Below are 25152 nucleotides of genomic sequence, written 5' to 3'. Positions count from 1 at the left end.
TTGGTGCTCCCCTATGCCAACAGTACTGTTATTTAGTGCATGCTTTGAGAGTTGATTTTAAAGGTCCTAAAGAGTGTGTTTTAATAATTCATATTGATTCAGAAGGGAATGAAGATGCTTGACATGTTAAATGATTAGCATTTACATTATGAACGTGTTGATTACTGTATTCTTAATGCCGTTAACTTTTATAAACCAAGATAAGAGTACTCTTAAAGGGACACAGGTAGATTTGCAACATGCTGGAAACCAGTGTCGTACAAACCTGTGCTAGAAATGTTTCCTTCTCTCTTTTCTCTCTTCTCTCTCCCCTTTCACATTTCAGGAAGGACGTTTTGTTCATTTGGCTCTTGCACCTGAATACTGAGCTAAGATTAAAAACAAACAAACAAAATAGAAACAAACACAAATGAAAAAGAAACAAACACACACACACACACACAAAGGCAGTGAAAGAGACTTAGAAAGAAAGTATTTGGTCATTCAGTTTGCATTGTTCTGTGATAATCCAGGGATGAACAGTGCCACAGGTTCCCCTACCTCCCCCCTCCTTACAGGAGAAGTGGCTATTACGGCCACAGCCACGATGCTTTGGTTTTCAGTTTGAGTTAAAAGCTGCAGTTATCTGCTGCAGTGTCTGATTCACAACGGTGGCTATCACAGGAGCAGAGTAAAACAATTTACAGATATGCTTCCCTTCCTTCTCTTCAGAAAAGTGGCTCAGCTTCAAGCAATCAAATGTTGCTGAGCAATAAAGCAACAGGGAATTTACTTCTGAGTGATGCAGCTTGATATAGCACTGTGTCACAGACCAGAGAACTAATCTTTTAGTGTATCTCTGGACCATTTCATCCACACATGGACATTATATTGACACACAGTGTCTTGAGAAATCCCTGTGGGACTGGGGGAAGATGAAAACTTGCAGGGTGTATTGAGTTAATGAGGCTGTGGCAGAGATAAGGCAATCAGTAAATCGGAGAGGTCTGCTGATAGTGGCCAGGGACAGAAATGACGTAGCACGATCTGTATGTCAGTACAGGAGATGGAGATAAGGGAAAATATCAGATGGAGGTCAAGAAAACATCTTGGATCAGGCTGATGTACCTCACCCCCATTCCCATAATATCTGGCTCTTAAAGCTGTATTCCCAGAGCTGTCCTTCAAGTTAACAAGATGCAGAGGAAGGGTTGTTTACATACATTAGTGAGAGGAAGCTTTTCATAAGGTACAGATCTGAGTCAGGGGGAACAATTAGAATAGGAGTGGATATTTCAGTTGGAAGGGACCTACAATAATCACCTAGTCCAACTCCCTGATCAATTAATGGCTCACCAAAAAGATAAAACCAATTATTAAGGGTATAGCAAATCATTAAGGGCATCACAATTAACATCTAATGCCTGTATCCAGACACAGGATTTTGGACATTAGTAAATGACTGGGAAAACTGAATGGTCCTCATGGACAAAGCACTGCAGGGACGTTATTTAAAGGTCAGGTAGGAAACAGTATGCTCTAAAGACAGAAAAGAATATGTTTTTTCTATACTTAGTGTTCTTCAATCTATTTCATCTGCTCAAGGGCACTAATACAGATTTCACCCAAGAAACCTGCAATGATCTCTCTATATGTCCATATTTTTTTAAAAGAGTCTTAACATGAAAAGAGTAATCACAGTTGTCATTTGTTTGGAGGGTTCCTTCAAAGTGTTTCTGCATCCTGGCCGAATAGGGTCTTATATTGTAATGGAGGTACATAAATGGCATCATTAATTAAAACTGGAGGATTTGGGAAGCAAGGGGAGTAGGCAGCAGGGAGAAACCTGTGAGTTTCAAAATGAAGGGAAGATTTCTCAACTGGACATTAGACATTAACTTGGGGCAACATCTTCTAACAACATGGCTACATATGTGTCTGAAGCTTTCACCCCCATCTTTTGGAGCTGTAAAGCCTGAAGTTCTAAGGCACGCTTCTGAATATTCTTTCTTCTGGCCAGTCTTGCTATATCATACCATTTTTAATCTGTAGGAGGGTGGAAGGGAGGAGGTGCTGAAAAGACCCAGGAAATCAGAATGTTTCTAATTTCTCCAATCCTATCAAGTGATGGAAAATTTGCCAAAAAGAAAAAAAAAAAAAAAGTGTGATTTTTTTCAAGCTTTCAGACTAGCCCAATAATTTCTAAAAACCTGAAAATAAGTTCAGATCATGAGATATTTTTTGGCAAAGAACAGCTTTGGGTCTGCCTTGCCCTCTGATAGCATAACTTGTAACCACTATAAGTAATACCGAAAGTATTTTTATTTGGGATTTTCTGGGGTTCTTTTTGTTTATAATAAAACCAGATACTGTGTTATCACCTGAATCCAGGTCTGTATGACATGCACCAAGTATTCCGAAAGCTGCCAACACAGAAAATAATTTTTGTGGGAAATACATATCCTGTTTATTTGACTCAGAAAATTCCAGTAAGTAGAAATACTGAACTTTCAGAAAATATTATTGGCTCATTCAATAATAAAATGTTAATAACCAAGTTTCTGCACTTTTTGGCCACATCCTAGCAACATGCAACCTCAAGCTGGATTTACTGACAACTTACTAAGACGGACTTAGTTCCAGCTCAGTAAGCCTTTGTACAGACCAAGACGTTCTTTAGTTGGAAATCTTAAATAAAGAGGTTGCAGGTTGCTCAGTGTAGCTTTTACATGAGAAGATAGACAGCTCTGCTGGTGGGTTTTTATTGCTCTGACCAGGTTTCAGCCCAGCGCCTTTATTCTTGTCATCTTATGCATGTTCTGAAGGACGTTTCTCACATATCCTAAGAAGCTTATGAGTCAGTATTTTTAAACTTGAAATTAGGTTCCTAAAACTATATCCAGGAATATAAATACTCTCACAGTTTTGGAAAGTGTTAAATATCCTGTAAATGTCACCAAATCAGAGTTTTAAAATTAAATTGGCTTATACTATATAGCTACTTTCCAGAAGGCATTTTTCTGAAAATATATAGGGGAGGAATTAAAAATTGGGAATCAGTAATCAGAACTAAAACTTTCAGTTGCTCGAAGTTCTACATTGCCATTGCTTGTTATACTTTCAATGCTTGTGTATTATTTTTTTTTTTCATCAAAACTAAAACCTGATGAGCAGGAAAAATAAATGTGTATTCTTTTCCCCTTTTCTTTTTCTTTTTTTTTTTTCTTTCTTCTTTTTCTTTTTTTTTTTTTTTAAAAAAAAGAAAGTGCTTCCCTCTTATAAATATTTTTTGACATTTTGAATACAAAAAAATACTATGCCTAAAGTTTACGAAATGGGCACTGCGAATTCGCAACGCATGTCTCAGGGACAAAGTTTAAAAGAAGAGCTTTGGCAGCAAGGGTGTTTATGTGTCTTTCAATAATGAGCTACTACAATATTTTTTGCTTTTGGATTTGGAAATCTTTAGCTTTGGAAAATTTTTGTTTCTTCTGCACTGAGATTCAGGAAATCCGTGTACCATGAACAACAATTCATAAACACTTGCTTACTCCAGACGAGGTTTTAAACCACGTCTAAATGAACCAAAGTATGGTATTGAAGACTGTACTAAACATTGCTCCCAGGGAAGGTTCTGACCAGGGATGGGTTTAAATACACACTGAGGTCACGTATTGATCCTGCCTCAGACCAAGCATTTCATGTGAAATTATCATTCCTTTTTCCTAAGCTTTTGGACACACAGGATGCAGTACATTTTTTTATTATTTTTTTTTAATTTGCATATGAACTATTGTAAAATCAACAAATTTAATGAACCTCAGCCTTAAAATGAGATGAGTAACTATCTCTAATCAATACTATTTTTCATTTAGGTCCAAGCAATTCTTCCTGGAGCTTTTTTCTGGTTTGGATTTCTTATCCCTGTCACCAACCACCAGCTGAATCTCCCCATAATTTCATCATTGAAGTGAGATTCTCCAACTAACCTGTGAGTAGGAGACAAAAATAAAACACAAAGATTAGATAAACATGACAGACCCCAAGTGATCAGTCAGAGCTGCTGTGAATCATTTGACTTCTTGTGAAGTCAAGATGTGATGGATTTGGGTCTAAGACTCTGTTTGGTTTAATGTCTTTTGATGTCATTATATGTTCTCCCTAAGCGTCAAGTAACATTTGTCCCAGAGAAACCAGCAATGTTTCTGCTCTTGTTTACAGCCTCTGTTCTTCAAGTTTCATTTAGCTCAGCCAAAAAAAAGGAACTAAAAATAGGTATTGAAAATATCTAGGGTAAAGAAAGTGTTCAGGACAACAGTACATGGCCAGGGAAAAGCTGATACTGAGCTGCACCGGTTTTCTGAATTGTGCAGTTACACTTGAGATCAAAGATGTACTTGGGGTACATATTTTGGGTAACACCTGCAGAATTGTGATAAATTCCCCAGTTCATTGATGGTAACTGGGAAGAGCCAGAGTCAGTGTACAGCACAGGTGCTGTTGTTTGTTCCTCTGCACCCTGGTGATATTTTTATTAATACACACTTATCTCACAAACTCCTCTTTTCCTAAAGTATCAACTGGTGCTGCATGCACCAACTGGTATGGATGCTGACCACCCCTGGAGAAAACAAGACTGCTCACAATTTCATTCCCACTCTTTACAATCCTGTACATTAGGTAGGCACCTAGCTTCAGACCCACCAAACAATGCAGTTTTTGCCAAAATCTCATCCCTTATAGCAGAGCACTTTTTTTTTTTTTTTTTTTGGTGGCAATTGTTGATATAGCTCCTTGCCTCAGTAGTTTTTTTGTTTCCTTTTTCTAAAGAAGGATAAATCTGCCAGATCCTGTAAGGTACTGGAAAGTCATGGGTGTCCTTACAATGGAGTAGTGCCTCTAGAAAACCAACCCTTACAGGAAAAAAAATAATATATATATATATATATATATTTTTTTTTTTTTTTTAAAGAGAAAATTATTATATTTTCTTTGAGTGTAAGGTAACGACTGTCTAGTACAGCCTCTGTCTAGTACAGGTCGTCCTTCCACAAGAAGAGATATCAAAACATAGATATAACTGCAATCAGTGGACTGTTCTAGTCTCTCTCGATAAAGAGATTTGTACAGAACTATTTTGCTTTTCTTTTAAACTCCATGCAACATTTCCAGAAGAGAAAACATCAAATATGTGTCTTTCTTGTTTAGAAGTTTGTCAAGATCATTTATTTAGTTTATCATTTAGTGGTTGCAAGTTCTTTTTGACCTTTTCCTTTTTTGGCCTAAAATTTGTTCTAGAATGAAATTTTGAATCATGGTTTTTCCTCAAGTTACGGACTTTGTAGCTTTAAAACTTTTTGTTAGTTATAACTGTTGGGTGCATTTACTTGTGTAAGCAGGGTCTGGGTTCAGAGTGGGGTCGGCACACCTTATCTGTGCTCATAAATATCGATTTTTACCTGTGAATCCATTATGCGAATAAAAAATCCAGGTACAGACCAGACGTGGCAGCTGTAACAGCCTGTACTGTGAGTAGCTCTGCAAAGGCAGGATCTAGTAAGGTTTCTCTTAGTGCATGTTTGCAAGACTCAAACAGTACAGATCATACTTGCAAAGATTTTTGTTTTAATCTGCCCCTACCCCCCCGGAAGCCATATCTGTCCTTGTCTTTATCTTCTACATCAATCTCTCACTATACCGAGACAGTAAAGTTAAGACACAGAATGGCTTTGTCTGCAGGAGCACACTCAGACTAGTCTTCCAGACTAATTTTCTGCTTGGGTTACTTTTGTAATTATAATTTGTGTTCTCATCATGTCGTGGAAGAGTACATTTTAAATGAGCTTGCAATACACAGTGTAGAATACAAGCTTTATAGTACTGTTCATAAACTAGAATACCAGTTTTTAATTTGTCATAATGCAAATGTCATAATGATTACAAGTTTTCAACCCTGTGATCTATTTTTTTGTTGGCTATTTGCAAACTCGAGCCTCAAGTTTCATTTTCCCACTCCGTATGTAAGGTCTTTGGTGCAGGATGTTGATCTACCTCCGGACAGTAAGAGTTGTGTACGTTATGCATCATGTTCCAAAGCACTGTTAAATATGTAGAAAGGAAAAAAAAAAAAGAAAAAGAATTACATGAATTACACCTTCTTTAGCCTCTTTATACTTGCAAACAGGTTTTAAATAGACTGTTTGGGGTTTTTTCCTGATAGCCACAAAAGAGTGATTCATTCTCTAAATTAACACTTGGAATATTTCCTGGGAACACAGAACTCACTTTTTATTGAGTGATAGAAATATGATACCTGATTCTGAGACTAGAAGAAGGTAAAGCTTCAACTCTGAATTAACCACCTACTCCTGGGAAACAGTCTCATGCAAAATTTTCAGGGGTCCTTATTCTATTGAGTCTATTGATTCTAGAGAGACACTTTAAAAGAGTGGGGACATGCACAGAAGCATGTCTATGGAAAGAAATAGCCTGATCAGCTTTATGTTAGGTTCTACCTACAGGTACCTACTTGAGCCAGGGATTTGTAGCAAGCTGGCCAACATTGCTTGTGTGGTGATGCTCACAGGAAAACTGTATTTTTTTCCTGCTCTAATATTAGCCTACACCAGGATAAAAGGCAACACTCTCTCAACTGCATTGGCTGTGCGAGTTGGGACATTAAAGAGAAAAGGAGCCCAGGTCCTACATCTTCCCAGCCCTGCTTTGCATCTGTTGGCCTAAGCTTGCGTGTTTGGATCCATTTAGTCCCTGAATGGTGATATTTATTCCTCACCTTTTGCAGCCATCTAGGCAAAATCTCAATGTAGCCCTGGTGGATAATAGTTATGGGTCATCGGTTTCAAGTCTACTTCACCTTGATTGTCTAAGAGAGCATGTGTGCTTGCTGTCCCAGAGCAACCATACTCCTTTGAGGAGTTTGGCATAACAAGCATGGGTGTTCTGAAACTGGATATGGATGTTTGGGTTTGTGTTATGAAATAATTTGTTATTTTGGCCCCGTGTTTTTTCCCCCATGGGCACGAAAGCAGTGTTCTCCTCCTTGCAGAGGGTTCAGGAGAAGGTTGGTAGAACACCTTCCCAGCCTACACATTTTGGACAACAACCCAAGCAAGGACAACCAGAGCTGTCATCCTGCTGCTGTCCAAGGGAAGAAAGAAAGACAACTGTTCTTTCATTTCTCAGTGACCACAGGCTTTTCCCCTTCATCTGGGATACCAAACATCACCCAGGTGATACTAGAGATGAACTTGTCTGAGAGAGAGCATGTAGGATATCCCACTCCCCAGGCAGGGCAGGAGAGGGGTGTACACAGATCCCCGGGACAGTGTCGCTTCATTCATCTTCCTACCCTCTAGCAGCTGAGCTGTGGAAATCACTTTGATGTAAACCTCTCAGCAGCTTTTTTGTCTGAAATAAATGGTGCATAAAGGGAATGCAAAATTGTTTGGCGGACAGGATTATCTATGTGTTTACTGCTCTCAGCACTTTTCTTTTGTCTTTCAACTGTGTAGTTCCCATCAGCATGAATAGCTGTGCATGGAGTTGAAGCTCCTGAACATGATCAGGGTGTAGGAGAGCTCTCCCTTTAAACCTGCGACAGTGAAGCACTTATGGTTGCAAGAAATGTCAAGTTAGAAAAATTACTCCTAGTAGAAAGTAATTATTTTTCATTTCCAAGGTCCTCTCCTCTGTGTTAACCCAAATGTAAACTTTCTGTAATTCTGCATTGTTATCATCCCCCTGGATGTACTGCTTTCATTTCTACTTGCTGTTTTACATATGCATCCATCACATGTACCTGCACACAGTTGTGGCACCTCACAATATTTTGGGTTTTTTATTATTTCATCCCTTCAAGTCTGTCTTGGTATCCATTGTTCTGTTGCTGTAACCTGCTGATGATACACAATATTTGTATAAAGGTTCAAATCAATATTTATCACATCAGAGCACTATAATTCAAAGGAAAGCACAAATCAATAATTCATTAAGCAAGAGAGAAATGAATGATTTAAAATTGTTGTTCTTCACCCCGTTAATATTTTCACAAGAAATTGCATTGTTTAAATGAAATTTGATCACTTTTTAGACTAAATAGGTCTGATTTAACGCATTTGATTGTGGCCAGCATAGTATTTTTCATGGGATTAATAATAAAAATGAAAAATTAATATAGATAGTTTTCAGTTTGCTAAAACTTGTGATTCATGAAAAATACTCCATGATATAAAAAATACCGGAGGAGGTGTATGGTTTTCCAAGTTGAATAAAATAACTTTCTTCATAAATAAAATTATTCATTTCAAGTTGGAACCATTTATTTTCAAAATGCTTGTTTAATAAAAAATGAATAGAGTTGCTTTAAAATAGAGAATTTTGGTCTTTAAAAAGAGGCTTTATTCGTCTTAGGAAAGGTTAGGAAGTGTAACATTTCTGGAAAAATGGTGAAAGTTTTGCGTTACGTTTGGGTTTTTGACTGAAACAACCAGACAAATAGACATAAAATGTGTGACAGCTGATCAGTTCAGTCCTGTGTTTTTTGATAATAATCAACCTTAAGCTGCTTCACCATTCTCTGTTATGATGTGTAAGTTAAAAGTCAAGGAAGAGCCTGTTTTTCTGCACCCATCCAAGCCAATAAGATAACCAGGTGATCTTCTGCAGTGGAAGATAGGCCAAATGAATGAGTCTGTGAAATTCAAATGTACCTTTAGCCCTGCTCACTTCCTAATTCACCAGCAAAAAAGTGGTCATTGCTGATGACACAGAGAATTCCTTGTGGATTTAAAATACAATGATAGAGTATCCACCAGGAACCACAGAGCACTAGCTGTTGCTTTCACTGAGGATGTGTCCTCTATCGATTGCTTTTCTTTGCCTGAGCTCAATAAGGCTTTTATTTATGATTACATAGTTTGCGATTGCTTATTTATGTGCTGTGAGTAAAACTAGCTTAGAATCAAATTGCCATATTTACTAAAATGAAGTCCAGATTCTCAAAGAAGGTATTTTACCCCCAGGTGTGTACCAAAATGAACAGAGCCAAAAAAAATACCCACAGCAACCTTAAAATCACCCAATCTCTTTTCTGAGATATCCATGTTCCCATAAACAAGTTGATGGTTTCCTCTCTGCTCAATTTTTTATCCATTCTGGTGGCCCTGTGAGAAATTTTTTCATCGAGTATGAAGTTACAACAGAGGATGAAATCAGCACAACCCCCCCACTCCAAGTTTTTTGCTTGAAAGCTGATTTGTAATCTAGGCTGGGTTCGAGAAGTGATTAAGAAAAAACAAATGAGAAAAATCTATCAAAGACTGTTAAAACAAAGATATGTAGCACTGGATAAATAAGTCCCTTGGTCACATCACTCAGATCATACCAGAGAAGAATGACGTTATACTTCCCCTGTTATTATAGTCTTCCCTGGGGCTTTGCCATAGGGCACTGTCAAGTATGGGATACTGAGCTGGACAGACCTTTACTACAACTGTTTTCTTGTTCTTGGTTGAAAAAGGAAGTTCTTGCTTAAATATTCACATAAACAGAAGTGGATTCATAATGTGGCAACATTTGCTGAGTGACCATGCATTTAGGAGTATAATGGATAATCCATATTAATTGAAGCAACACAAGACAGTATCACTGTTTGTACTGGTGACATCTTTCCACGACTCCAGGTAGGATCAAAGTAACTTCTCTGTAAATTAAGAAACTGGTAGTAACTAAAACTGGAAAAAAACTTACACTTTTCTTATTCTTACCTTTAATCAATGGTACAATTGGATTTTAGCTGTAGCTGTCCAATTGTTTACTCAATAAAGATTGCTTCACTGCTTTTGATTGGCACGTTATTGCATTTTTATTGACTTTTAAGGTAGTTTTTACAACATTCAGGGTGCATAAGTTAAATAGAAAAGTAACATAGTAACATTTCAAGATGGAAGGAGGCCATAAAGGTGCAGAGCAGGTATAATTTACAATAACAGGAAATTACAAATTAAGGATAACTCCCTTGCCCCCATGACTAGTTAGTCCCTCTGTACATGTTTTCAGTATAACATGAAATGTTTGCATACTATAAAAAGTTAATGGATGATAGAGTTGGCAAATACTTTAGGATTATTAAGATTATTTTAGATATGATTAGGCTCATATTCAGCTGCAAACAACTACCTATACAGGATTTTTGGACTGTAAAAAAATGTTAATTATTTGAAGAACTGCGTTTGGTCTAAATCAAGCAAAACCAATTAAAAAGATGTGGAGTTTTAAGAACATGTAAGGAACATAAACGTAAATAAAATTGTGAAAACAGTCAAACATACTCCCTGAAAGTCCCTGAAAGCTCTCTGTGTGTAAGTTGTTTCAGACAAGCCATTTGGGTTCAATAGAGTCTGTGCGTGGCCTCTTTATGAAAGCGTAGTTATGTGGAAAACTTCAAAGCACATACTTGCCAAGTCTTTTTTTTCTGTTTACTGTCTGTGTACCAACTCTCTGACTGCTACTTGTAACTGTACCTTTTTGTTCAATTAATTCAATTTAAACTGTGCATTTTAGGAGTCTTTCATCCTGTTTTTGGAGAACACTTAGTTTTATTTTTTACATTGATGACCTTCTAACTGATGAGTCCCCATAGAACTTTTTAATAATTATTACCAATTATTTCACAGTGCTTACCGTGTAATCTTTTGATGTCTGAGTTTCGCCATATATAACACAGGAGAACTACATTACATGATCCCTCTGAGTTATGCTGGCCAACATTTCTAAGACTGTTTTAGAGTTCAGTAAGTTAATACAATTTGCTCAATTGTTCTTTTTCTGAAGCAAAAGGAATGTCTTTTTTATCAAATAAGGACCTTTTATGAGAATGTCTCATTTCACATAGAGATCAAAAAAGATTTTGCAATAAGAAATCTAAAGTATTTTATTTTTTTGAACAGGACTCTTAGTTTCACTAACAATATCAATCATATTGATTAAACTGAACTAGCATATTGGGGAAAAAGAGCCAGAGTCGTGATAAGGAGCAGTCCTTCATTATCACCTGAATACATATAATTGGCTTCTTGAATTAGTCTCTCTGTTTTCTGTTTGTTGTGAGAAAAGGGGATTTTTTTAAAGATGATTCACATAATCCAAAATTAATCTTGTGATGTCTGGTGAAATTAATTTGTACAGAATAATCTTTTTCTCTTCACTCCCAAAGAGGACCTAGGGTGACCATCTCACATCTAGGTGAGATGAATTTCACCCTTAGACCAGGTTAGCCTTGATCACAACAGACCTTTCTGTAATACACTGCCTTTAGGTGTTCCCCAATGATTTTCTCCTGGAAACGTCCCCAAGTGACCAAGTGTGTCTTAGACTCACCAAGCCAGGGCAAAGGAGACTGCTCAAAGTCTTCATAAGACCTAAGCATTACGGTTTCCAAACCAAGCTCACAAAGTGAGAAGAAAAAGCCCACGACATGTTGATACGAAACTCCCGTGGGAAAGACCATCCCTATGGCCAAAGGGAGCACATAGCACAGATCTGCCTGTTTAATGTGCTACATATTATATCCAGTAGCAAATAAGATTACTTCCGAGGATGCTTTAGGTATATAAAAGGCTTGCCATGGATCCATTGTTTCCATTGCATTTAGATGGACCAGTCAGAAACTAGAAATAATAATGAAAGCAAGATTACAGTTGTCTATTAAATTCTGCAGAGCTTTCACATAAAATGATAGCAAAGGCTTCTCTTCACAACAAGACATTTAGCCAATTAAGCATTATTATGTTGTCTTTACACATGGGACTCGCCGCAGTTGTTGCTGTCACTGAACTTTCTCTCAGGCATGAGCCCACATCTTATTATGATCAAAAACCCTCGTCATTAATCCCATTACATTGTTCTTGGTCATGGAATAAATTCATCAATGGATGATCTCACCATGTTTAATCTCATTGCTTTAGAATATTTCTTTTCTAGATATCTGTATAATAATCTTATCATCACAACCCTTGGGAAGTTTGGCCCCAACAGTGCTGTCATGAGTGAGTTTTTTTAATATTTCACAATTTGATAAGAAAGTTAACATTTAACCCTTAATTGCCTCTGAGGAGACAAAGAAAGGTTGTGGAAATGACACAACATATGACTGCATATTATGGATCTTAATTGCTTCCCCTTGGTAGGACTTTTAAAGATCTGCTTCTGTGTACCACCATTTCTCACAGGCATCTAGATAGAGGCATAATTTGCAGTCTGCTGAATGCCGACTCTATCAATTTGTTTTGATAGAACATGCTCAATTGTACCGAGTTGTACCTTTCCTCAGAACAGATTCAAAATTTCAACTCTAAAAATGTTATCCCAACTGTCAGCTAATATTGGATAAGCCTGAACTCCATCAATGACATTTTATAGGAAAAAAAATCTTCTCTGCATCTAATTTTTTCTTTCTGCAGGTGTTCTAAAGTACAGTAATACTTTCTTATACCTGAGTCCTTTGTTTTTGTAGCTAGTCTTTAAAAGATAAGTAAAGGAGGAAAAGCTGTGGGTATTGCACATCCTTTATAAATTAAGCTAGCAGTCCTAGTTGTTGGAGCACATGACTCCATGTGAAGCCTAGGTTTGAGTTCACTTTTACCTGAACTGATTAAAAATAGACCTCATGGCTCCTACAGGGAGCTCAACAGACTCCAGGTTATCCTACAGTACATTTACCTCTTCTTTTTCTCTTTTCTTTTTTTTTTTTTCTTTTATTTTTTTGTAGCAACACTGAAGCAGTTGAGAAAATAATCCAAGTTTTTTTGAGTCTGCTATCAATTGACTGTAGAGCTCTCAAATCTAGCATGGCAGAGGCTTGCTTTAGAAAGGAAAGAGATCTCTGTGTTCATCTCCGTTTCAAAGGCTGTTTATACATTTTTTGTAATGACTCTTTCATGTAAATTCTTCTCTCCCTCTGGGTTAGATTAGAGCCCTTGGAAAAACAAAATGAGGTTAGGTACAAATAATTATGTGGATTTACTTCTGTGCTCCTCTGAGGTCTCATGAGGTTATTCACGAGTATATGAATGACCGCAGTCTGCTTCTAAATCGGTTTTCAGGTCTTTCGTATTCCCTAAATGAAGCTTTTCTGAATATTTATATGTCATTCATGATTCAAGATTTGCCATTATACTTTAGTCATCCAGTCACTAGTTACATTTTAACTCACCAGTCTGGGGACAGGAGTGATACCATATGACTGAAGTAAAACATGATGCATAATGTATGTTTTGTGGTGGGTAGGTGCCATTCATGAATACCTCATAGCCCAGAAACTGTTTTTCAAAGCTGCTTAGTGAATGTTTATGAATAAAATCAATTTTCAGAAATCAATACTTGCTTGCGAACAATTTCTGAGAATAAAAGTATCTACACAAAGTATCAATAACAACAATTCCGATAGCTTCATGGAGAAGACTCTCCTTGGAAGTAAAAACCCACTTAAACAAACATACAAATCATTCATGAGCTCAGCCACCCCCAGTAATTTGAATAAGCTGATCACAGGCAATTTGTGCAACTGTACAAAGTAAACTTAATGTTTTTTACTGTTTAGTGCAGTTGCACACACCATTTGCCACACGCTTCCAGGACTCTCGTGGCTTTGTGTAGTCCAATGAGTACCACTACAGAATCATTGCTTTACTAAGTCTGGTCTCCTGATCCTTATGGTTTAACAAGTTTTTGCCTTCACTGCTGCTAAGCCCATCAATTCAACTATCAACTACTAACATACATTTTTGTCACGTATCTTTCTGTGACTTACATTTCTGGTTGTTTTTTTTTTTTTTTTTCCCCAGACACACTTTCTCTTTTTTCTTTTCTTCTTATTCTCCTAGTCATAGTCAAAAGTCCTTCAGATACAGTCTACAGCTTCTTGTGGAGCAATGTCACTAATGTTCTCCTCAGTCCTAACTTTCTTTTCTTTACCATATGCTACCTCTCAGTAACAATATCTTATTACTTCCTCACAACTCTTCATTTTTTATACTCCTTCTATGAAATTTAGCATGTTCCAGAAAATCAATGTAGTGACCATGCACCATTTAAAATCTTAATCCAATTTAACATTGGGAACAGATGTGGTCCATATGCCTTTGGTGACCAATCAGTAACTCTCCAGTGTTGCACAACAACTTTACAAGAGGCAGATGTTGGTCAAAACAGGGTGAAGTGTCAGCACTCCAGAAAGCTGTCAAATCCTTATCCAACTACAGCTGTGTCCAAGAATATTGTCCAAGAATTAAGAACTAACCACATTCATGAAGTCTCACTTGCATACAGGTCAGCCATCAGTGTATATAAAATAAAGATTTTGGGAAAACAAAAGTTTTATGTGAATGATTGAATCGCTGTCTGGCAGGATAAACCTTTTTTCCTTCCAACGGGTGAACGAATTTCCAACAACTATGTTGTGAGCAAGGAGATAACTCTAATTTGCTGTGCTGAAAAATAATTTGCATTTCTGAAGTCCTGAGAAATCCTCTTGAGTGAGGAGAGTTTTGAATTTGAATCCCAATGGAAGTTTAAGTCTGTAAAGGGCTGTATGTCAAGATCAGGGTCCTCTTCCACAAAACAAATAATACAGACTTTGCTTGAGAATGGAAGCCAAGGTGGAGGGAGCAAAGATTTACACAGTTGTCCCCTGGGACACCTGTTTCTCAATCAACAGTCAAAAATGTACAGTAGTAATCATACCTTTTAAATTTGATGTTTGTCTTCTACTAAGGATGATTTGGGGATATCTTTTTCAGGAGAGATCTATACTTGCAATGAGGGGTCCTCCTCCCATTACCCAGCATCTCGAGACACATTTCAAGTGTATCCAGAAAACAGTAGGGCTGTTCCTCCACAGTGTTTCCAGGAGTTGGGAGCATAGCATGTCATTGTGAAATAAATATCTCCAGTGTCTCCCTGTCACAGTGCAAAACAGCAGAGAAAATACCATGTCTTTGAGGACCTCCTGTGAGTTTGTAACAGGAGTCAAAGTGACAAATTGATGCCTGGATGTGACCTGAAAGTGTTACAAAAAAGAAAAATGCTGCAGTCCTTGCAGCTGTCCAAGTCAACACAAATGAACAACATCATTTTTCAGATTTAAATAATCTGTATATTAACATACATTTAACAATATTTAACATAATATTTGTATTAACGTAACATCTCTACAAACAGCTGACCCTTTCAGGTGGAAAAAGAAACACATGAAACAAATGAAGTCTTGTGTAAATTCTCTTACTCAGAAAAAAAAAAAAAAAAAAAAAATTTGGGTGGTCATTTGTTAATTAGCTATATTAATTACACTTCCATAAGCAAAAACAGATCAATCAGGATTTAGGCTGAAATAGAGTGGTGTTCAATAACTGCATTCTCTGACCCCTGTGGCAATCTGATGCATTCCTGGAAACTCTTTATCCTGTAAAAGGCAGGAGTGTAACATGTTTGCAAGAACAAGCCCAGCAAAGATTAAAGGAGTAATTAAAGACCAAAACTTCATGCTATATATTATAAAGCCATGTAACAACATTGGCTATAGTGAAGGTTTATATTACAAATACACTGAAATACTAGGTTGGCTTCTCAAGCACTCTATTTTCAGCTATAATCCTGAACTGAGAGTTTTCGTTGGATAATTAGTTGCGGTAGAACAAATTTCTGCACCTTAGTTTGATTTAGCCCTTGGAGTGTCTGTCTGAGTTTCTGAAAACAGAAAGTATGTGTATAATTGCTTGGCAATCTGACTGGAGATTTGTAAGGAACTACAAGTTAATACCCTCTAAGTGTGTTTGAAAAACTTTGTGTGTAGGTAAGTTAAACATAATGATCGGTACACAGGAGAAAACCGCGTATTTGTGCTTCTGTTCACTTGGACAGACCAGCATGCAGACGACATGACTCAGGGAAGTGGAGAAATGCATTTTCCCTATTGTTCTGCTGCTAGCTGGTGATTTTGGGGCAAGAAACGTGTCTGCATTGTGCCAGGGCTCCTCTTAATACAAAATAAAATTTATCTCCTGTCCATGTGGGACACCAGGGTGGGGAAACATGAAGTGATATCTCACACCCCAGCATGTGTACTTGCCTTCCAGTGTTCAGTGGAGGCACGATCTCTGCTAACCAGGGGATTTCCCTGGTTAAACTTTTAGGAAAATGAATAATTTATGAGTTTTATGACTGTAAAAATACTACACACAAACATGATCCATTGATGAATCCCTCCTACCAACCACGGCACTGTACTTGTGTGGCCACAGGCACATATCTACAGCATCATCTGCATCTTCACCAGTCTGTGTACAGGCATGGTTTTCAGAGGAAAAACTTGCAATGTGTGAGATCCACCACAGGTGTGAACCTTGGCGTGGTCAGTGCCTTTGTTTGTAATTTCTCAAAGTCAGAAAGCAAGAGGAAAAGTGAATCTGTCTTATGTTACAAAGGCACAAGTGGGAGAAGTGCTATAATATACAATAAATAAAAGTAACAGTGCCAAAGTAGAAGACTTCTATCCAGCAGCTTGTTTGGTGTGAAAAACTTTTAATTTAAGCATTTCTCCTCATGCATACATCCTTGAAAAGCCATTTTTAATACCAAATCTGACAACGGCATTCATTCATCTCCAATTTAATTTTACCACTTCAGGGCTTACAATGCAAAATTCAAAGTGGTTTTTTTGTGTGTGTGTTTTTTTTTTGCTTTTTTTTTAAATGCAGGAGGTCAGACTGGAGTAGAATAGTGATCCCTTTTGGCCCTAAAGTGTAGGAAATATTCTGTGTATGTGTGGTGTCTTCTGAGACACGAAACAGTGTCTTCTAACACAAGTAGAGGCAAAGCCGTATCTCTGTCAAATATAACCGTATAACAAGATAAAGTAGTGACCTGTCAATTTGGGACTAAGAACTGTATTTTCTAAATAGTCATCAGAAAGGTACCAAACTTTTCTGTTGGACTACGTACAGTAAAGCCACTGTTTAGTAATGGGAATGTTTGTGTTAGTGAGAAGAATGCTCTTCGGGAACAGCAATGACTGGTGACCACATTATTCCCATGAATATTGATAATTTATGAAAAAGGCCACTGCTAAATCCAAGTTAGATGAAAAGCATAATCCTAGTATGGAAGCAGTGATAATTAGTGTTCTGGGACCATCAGATTCTGAAAACTGTTGTTACTGGGGAGGTTTTGCACCTTTCCAGCTGACTCATTTTCATACATTTCTGTAATTTTATTTTAGAAGGGCCTAAAATAGCTGGAAAGCCATTCTCAAACAAGAAGAGTGTGTCTGAAATGGCCAAGGTGAGAGGAAGAAGTAGGGCCAATTTAAAAGTTCACCCAGGAGTTCATGTACTCATTTTTGTATCAGCTACGTGGAGCGTTGTGGGAGGCATGTGAATGTGGGAGGGCGAGATAGCCCCTAGCAAACACCCAGGCATGCCCCTTGTTCTCTCAGATCCAGTGTAGAAAACTTGCCTGTACAACTATTTCTTTTGGCTTGAGGCTCTGCAGCTCTGAAAATTCTTATGAACAGGGAAAAAAAAGAAAGAAATAAAGTATCCCTAAAGGCCTAGTTTCATGATTTGAAAGCTGATTTTTAACAGCACATATAACTTCCAAGATTAGATGCCCCAAAGCAAAGTAGACTTCAGAAAGTCTGGGTTTTTTTTTTCTTTTGCTCCACAGGAAATGCTTAGAAGCTCCATGAAATAGTGTGTGATGAGTCCTGGTGAGGGGTGAGTGGGCCAAACCCCAAAATACTGAAGGGCAAATCAGGGAATGCTTTAAAAAAAATAGTGTCGGACAGATTCAGGTCTAAAGGGTTAGTGTGTCCTACCATTTTAGTCACAGAAGAACTTCACACAACAGCCCCATGCAGTGATACTGTGCCTCATCCAGATGTGTTTTACAGCTGTTTGGGCCAACGTGAGTCAAATCACTTAATGAAGTTCCTCCTGATTTACATCATGATAAGAACAGTTGGAATGAACCAGGGAGAGTAATTCTGGCAAAAGGAGTTTCACATGATGCTCCATCAACCTACATCCACACAAAGGTGCTGTCCTGTTCTCCCTCGATTTTCTATTATCCGGTGTTCTGAATTATGAGGCTGGAAGCTGGTTCATTCCTGTCTTCACACTTAAGATAAATAACATAACAGAAGTGTAACTATGAAGCTCTGCATGGATAGCTATTTTTCTCCCACTGAATTGCAACTTGGAAACAATGTTAGATGACAGTTGTGGACATTGAAAATTGCTTGAAATGTGAGTGGAATATTAAATTCTGAACTCAATCCAGCCTTTAATAACGTGCCAGCCTTTGTCATCAGTTACTTAACAATAGATGTGCATTCTACTAGAGAAAAATACCCCGTGGTATTATCTCAATACACACATACTGCAAATTATCATATGGCGTTACAAAACAACTACACATGGTGCAACATGGCCTGTTGTAATCTTTTGGATTTTGTCTACTGGAGTCTTCTTTGTCTAATAAAACAGAGTTTGGCATTGAGTGGGGAAGCAGAGTTGCAAGGTACCTTCCAATTTACCGGTGATTTTTGTTATTACTCACGCAGTGCTATTGTGCTTGGGTGGTTTTTTTTGGTGTGGTGTGGTTTTTTTGTTGTTGCTGGTGGTGGTGTTGTTTTTTTCTTTTTTTTTTTTTGATGTGTCTTTATTATACTAAGGCCAGACATCATAGTCCTTTTGTGCTAGATGCTGTAAAATTCTTCCACAGCTATTGTGGTTCTCAATGGGGTTTCTCCTTGCGTTTAAATATATGACCAGTCAGGTTGTTAGAGATAGGAAGAACACAAAGAGACTGTGAGGAGTACCAGTATCACTGAATTAAATCTGGTTTGTGGTAAGCATAACAATGGAAATAAGACTTCTCTGTATATGTATATATGAAAGGGACAAAAGAAAGAGGTGATATAAAAATTCAAGAGGTGTGGGTATACTTAAAGACACCTCAAGAAGAAATAATGTATCTGCTAAAAACAATTGTTTTACTCTTATTTCAATAATAACTACTTCTGTAAGAGAATTCAACTATTTAACTGCATGCAGAAAGCCTCTGCCAACAATTATGTGTCTCTTAAGTTTTCAGGTCCTTGGCAAACTAGGTTAAACTGATTTTCTTTGACACACCATCCCCTGACAGAGAAGAATTTTTTCAGGTCAAACAAAAAAAGAAGCAGATTTTTAAAATAATTACAAACGCTTAATTTTTGTAGGAACCATTTTGGAAGATTTTGGAAGCCATTCTGCACCAGGAGGCTTCTTGTTGACTTAATTGCAAGCAGAAGTAGGCATGTGCTGAAAGCAAAACAAGACTGTTTAAATGTTTTATAGCCAGCACATCACCTTACTCACACTTCAGGTTTCTTAAAATATTGAAACAAAGACTTTCTAATGTTGAACTTATATTTTATAATTCATACTGCTTGATTACTTTTGACATCTCATTCAGTGAGAACAATAAGGAGGAGGACAGTCAATTCTATGTTTGTTTCTATTGATTGCTATTATTTATTCATTAGCTCATTTATTTGTGTCATGCCGGCAATATGCGCGATGCTATAGAGACAGATAAGAAAGCATTGACAACATGCAAATGCAGAAAGGAAGTTCAAATTCAACATGAGTGACCTAACTAAAGACAGTCTTGTGAACTGCAGTATGTTTAAATATTCTGGGATCTGGTATTTTTCCTTCCATCCTTTTTCTGACTGATGTCAGTGAGACTCTGCTGGAGTTCTTACACAGGTACCGATGACTCAGTGACATCTATGGGAGATGTATGTTTTAATGGGGGTATTATGTAAAAAGGTTTGATGTTCTGGAAAGGGGAAGCAAATACAGAATCCTCTCAGTCCCTTGAGGACTGGTAAAACAAGCAAGCATTGCAATTAATGTAAAATTTTATAGAACTATAATAAATATTTAATATTTAGACACTTGGAGTATCTTAAAGTCGTGTTTGTGACTCACTGCTGTGATAGCTTGATCTTTGGGAATAATTTTGCATTGTTTGCTTCATACACAGAACAAAACGGGATGAAGTAAAATGTCATGATATTGATTTAATCATTCTGGAAATATGTTGTGGGTTTTTTTTGTTGTTGTTGTTTGTTTGTTTTAATTGGTCACTTTTAACAAATATTGAACAGTTGAAAGGGAACACTAAAATCACCAGAGGACTGGGTTCACAAACCTGGTCTTGTGTGACCTTTCCAGGTTGCACAGTCCATTGTTTAACACATAATTTCCTGAAGGTGCTGGAGACTTAGATTCAAGTACATTCTTTCAAGCAAAGAGGAAATTTAAACTCCAATCTCTCTCTTCCCAGATGACTAGCCCGCTTATTTGGGCTGAGATGGAAAAGTACAAATTTCTTTGACACTTCTTTCTTAGACATTGTTGATGGCATCCAAATTCCTCTGTGGGTTTATCTCCCTGAAAGTAAAATATTGTATTTAGTCATGTGCAATTCGGGCATTTCCAGTTGTCCTTCAACACTGCTTCCCAACTGACTCCCTAAGTATAACACAAATATGTGAAAACTTTATGCTGAAATAGTGCCTTCAGGAAATGCTTTCCTGGAGAGAAACTATTCACCATGCTGTACTCTAGGCTCAGTTCTCCAATGATTTATGTCTACACTTAATTTTGCACCAGGGGTAGCTATGCTGAAAGCAGTGGGACTGCTCAGAGTTCAGAAAGTTAAGCACATACATAATATTTTGTGGGATTGCACAGATGAAGAGGGATTCTGCCACTAAAAAGCAATAGAAAGAGATGAGCAGTATGAGAAGGAACCTCTCCAGTATATATAGTAGTATAGCATCCCTTAGTTTAGCCATTAAACTGTGTTTATTTCTTGCGTTGCTTATGGAAGCCATAGCAGAAGTAGTCCTTAAAGGATGTGAAGTCCTTGAGACATGATGGAGAGAGCCCGCACTGCTGGAGAAGTTGAACAGCTGATTTCTGGTAACAATTGCTTGGGCTTAATACTCAAAAAAAAAAAAAAAAAGTTGGCTTCACATCCATCAGCTTCACAACTTTCCTAAGACTTCTAGATGTCTTCCAAAGGGCATCCATGAGAAAATATATGTGGTTACATTGGTACTAGGAATACGTAAGATAAATAAAAATGAAACTGTTTCTGTTGCTTGTTAATGCTGTAGATTACTTTTATGATACTTTTGACTGAAGAGCACCAGATCTGAGTCTGGAAACAAGCTCCTAGCCCTGGAAAAACAATGTTTTCTTTTGCCTTCAGTCATGACCTGAAAGAATCTTAGCAGTAGTTGGCTGTTAGCAGATATTGGCTTTTTTCCTATTCCTGAACTTCCAAATCAAATGGATATGACTGTTTCTCACAAACAAACAAACAAACAACAACAAAAACAGAATGAAACAAAACAAAGCCTTCCATACTTCGTTGTGATTTTTGTCCTTAGAGAAAAAGATGATTTATTGGGCAGGAAAAGGATCATCCTAAGGTTAGGACATGGTTACAGATCTAATGTGGCTAGAGTTCAGCTCCTTTCCAGCCACAGGTTTCCTTTATGACCGTGCAAATTACCCAGACCGAGGTCCTAGACCTTCTAAGATTTCCCTTGAAATCTAAGGGATTTAACCACCAAAATGATCTTGAGGATCTGGGCTTCAACCTGTTTGAGGTTTTGTTTCCTACAGATAAAAATAGGGAGAATAATTCTTCAGTACTATTTAGCGGTGGTGTCAGATTTGAAGTGTGCATTTAATGACTCTAAGAAGTTTAAGGTAAGAAAATGCTAATAACAATGTTAAAAATCATAGAATCACAGAATCATTTTGGTTGGAAGAGACCCTTAAGATCATTGAGTCCAACCATAACCTAAATCTAGCTCTAAACCATGTCTCTGAGAACCTCATCTCTGCATCTGTTCAACCCCTCCAGGGATGGCGATTCCACCACTGCCCTGGGCAGCGTGTTCCAATGCCCAACAGCCTTTCCAGGAAGAAATATTTTCCAATATCCAATCTAAACCTCCCCTGGTGCTACTTGAGGCTGTTGCCTCTTGTCTTATCATTTGCGACTTGAAAGAAGAGACCAACATGTTACATGCTCCAACCTCCTTTCAGGCAGTTCAGAAATCAGAAGGCCTCCCCTCAGCTCCTGTTCTCCAGCTGAACCCCCCAGGACCCTCAGCTTCTCCTCATAAGATATGTTCTCCAGACCCTGCATCAGTGTCATTACCCTCCTCTGAAATCCTTTATGTAACTAAAAAGATGAAAGTTGAATTTTGGCACTTGCATGTGGCTGGGACAAAACTGGTCACATTTAATTATATAAAAGTCTTCTTTAAATCTAGCTGACAAAATATTATTTGGCCAGTTGGCTATTAAAAATGAGTTTAAGAGTATGGTTAAATTACTACCTGGTGTTTGTTTCCTGATGTATTGTATCAAGTGAAGGGCAAAGATGGAAATCTATAATATGAAATCAATTCCATTCAAAGCCAGTAAGCCCAAAAAGCATTAGAAGATTTGAATTATTTTTGCCCTCTCCCCCCACCCCCCCACCTTATTTTTATTAAGTAGAAATCAAACAGGGGCTTTATAGAATCTTTTGTGAAAGAAAAAAAATTATCTGATTATTTTTTCTTAGTAAACAGTAACACCTAAAAATTTGATTTCTGGCTGAATCTTGTGTTTGGCAAGGATGTTGTTTGTCAGGGAGCCCTGCTTGCAGACTGATTCATTATAAGCTTTGAATTCACAGGTAAGAAATCAAATCAATATGTTTCCCACAAAACCAGCTTTCTGTGCTTTGGGGATAAACCAGCTGATGTGAGTGGGATGTCGGGGAAGGAGGAAGAAGGAAACAAACCATTGCAAACAGATGTGTGTTTGTAAAATACAGCTTTGATTTCTAACTGGTGGTTGTGTGGTTTATCTCAAAGCACCTATACAGTGCTTTGTATAAGCACAGCATCATTAGAGTTACTAAATTCTCTCCCCAAGAAACAAAAAGCACAGTACACAGGTGACGCAAGACCTAATTTTCTAAAATATATCTGTGTTAAATCCAGGTAAAGTGTTGTACCCACAGTAATGTTACCCTAGAAATGAATGTATAACTGTCACGGAGGCACCCCATAGGTTAATTTAAGGGACAACAAGGTCCAAAACCAACTTTTATTAAACCGGTGAGAAACAGGGTTTTAGCACTCCAAAAGTGACTTAAATACAGGTTCAGATATCAGTTGAGGAAAATTATTGAGGCAGCAACTAATACAACAGGCAGTCCACAGTGTGCATGCACGTGGCTTCACCCAAAACAATGCCGGAGCCATCCCTGAGTCCCGGAGGAATACACACTTGCCTAAACACGGTGTAGGATTACTTTTAACGAGATACACGCACTCGTAGTGAGTACGGGAAGCGTACACTCGCGATTGTGAGAGGGTAAATTTATAATACACCCGCAATCCTGCGAGAGTTATTTTACTTACACGTGCAAATGTGCACGGAATCCTACACGTGCTTATGTGGAAGCACGGGAGGAAAATAAACTCGCGATTGTGCGAGGGGCTCTCGGCGGCCACTCGCGATTGTGCGAGGAAATAATTTAAAGTGTGCGTGCTCGTATTGGGCACGGAAAGTTAGGCGTGCAAGTGTGCACAGGAGGAAAATACACTCGCGATTGTGCGAGGATTAATTTTACACGCGCTCATATGGAGCACGGAAAGTTATACGTGCATATGTGCACGAAAAGTATAAATATACTCGCAATCCTGCGAGAAGTTTTACTTACACACGTGGCAGCAAGGCAAGCGGAGTCCCCATCCCGGGGAGGGGGGCTCTCGGCGGCAGCATCTTGCTCGTGCTCTGAGAGACCCACACAATGGGCGGAGTCTCGACGAGAGTCCCGTTTTTATACTGGCTGATCAGATCTGACTGTAGGCATTCTGGGAGCTTCTCTGCACCCCTACACTGTCTGTGGGTGCCCCTGAAGCCTCCAAACATCCCCCACACTGGGCGCGGCTCAGTGTGCCTCGGCACTCCCTTCTCCTAATGACGCTGGCCAGGGTGCTCTGGGGCCAAATAAAAGAAGCTGTTAGCCTCAAGTAACAGAGAAAGAGGGAGATGTGCCCACTCCTTCCATACTGAAGGAGGGAGAGGGAGAGAGGGGGGGGTTGCATTCTGCCACAATGACTCAAGGGAAGGGTTTACCTACTGTGAAGTATCTTCAAAGCAGTTGACTTTGAACACAGAGAATAGGTAATACAACCTCTGTAAAACCTGCAAGTGAGTTTTTCTCTTGCAGTTCTAAACCAATTTATTTTTCTTGACTTTCTGATTTCAATTATTGCATGCACTGCTATTAACTTCCAGTTGGTAACCATGGTACGCCTAATGTATGGCTGCATTTCAGGAGTGTTCTCTCAACTGTTTCTCTCTTTTGCATATGTGCGTATAAATAAATAGAAGTTTTTCAAGAAAACTTTAAGTTTTCCCTTTACTTGTTGCAAGGGAACACAAAATCCATGAAAAAGCACAAAAAGAAGTCTTCAGGCATGTCTGAAAGTCAGTCTTGTCTTCCAAGAGAATCAGTAGGTGTGGTGATATGTTGTGCTATTTATGGGCAAGAAGAGATCAGTATGTGACTTCCAGAAATGACTAGTGATTCATACTGCTGAAAAAAATCTCTGGAACTTTTGAGCATGTTTCTAAGCAGTGAAATCCCACAAGCCCTTAAATCCATGATGAAACTTCTGGCTAAAGTCCTTTTAAATCTCCATATTTCATTTTGAATTTTGAAACATCATTTGGAGACCTCGGATAACTGATGACATGCAAACACAGCCATTATGAATTACTGTTATTAATCATTACTCTCCATCCCATGGCCTTTAAAACTCTTTGGACATTTATGAGTAGAAAACCATTACTCAAAAGCAGTACATGAAGGGACATAGGCAGCAGTTCTCTCCTAGACCCTGTATACACATCTAGACATGTATATATCATGTCCTGTAGTCTCCCTGTCCTACAGTAACCAGCCTTAGTGAGGAGACTCCTTTACATCTATGTCTACAGTGCAATAAAACCCACACAT

The 25152-nt window shown here is 38.1% G+C and overlaps 1 protein-coding gene and 1 long non-coding RNA gene across 2 annotated transcripts in view; one reads left to right on the top strand and one right to left on the bottom strand.

The window, feature by feature from the left end:
* Positions 1-3852: 3852 nt before the first annotated feature.
* Positions 3853-25152, top strand: part of LOC102086582 (urea transporter 2) — a 296512-nt gene continuing 275212 nt past the window's right edge. The window contains exon 1 of the mRNA XM_021284879.2: positions 3853-3970. The gene's annotated coding sequence lies outside the window, so the exon portion shown is untranslated. The remainder of the gene's footprint in view (positions 3971-25152) is intronic.
* Positions 20106-24103, bottom strand: LOC135577395 (uncharacterized). The gene is made up of 2 exons (XR_010469165.1): positions 23848-24103; positions 20106-20498 (listed from the first exon to the last, which is right to left on the bottom strand). It is a non-coding gene; the product is annotated as an uncharacterized LOC135577395 (long non-coding RNA).

Source organism: Columba livia, chromosome Z (assembly GCF_036013475.1).
Source record: "Columba livia isolate bColLiv1 breed racing homer chromosome Z, bColLiv1.pat.W.v2, whole genome shotgun sequence".
Taxonomy (NCBI): domain Eukaryota; kingdom Metazoa; phylum Chordata; class Aves; order Columbiformes; family Columbidae; genus Columba; species Columba livia.
Note: the sequence above shows the minus strand (reverse complement) of the source record. Positions and strands in the feature narration are given on the sequence as shown.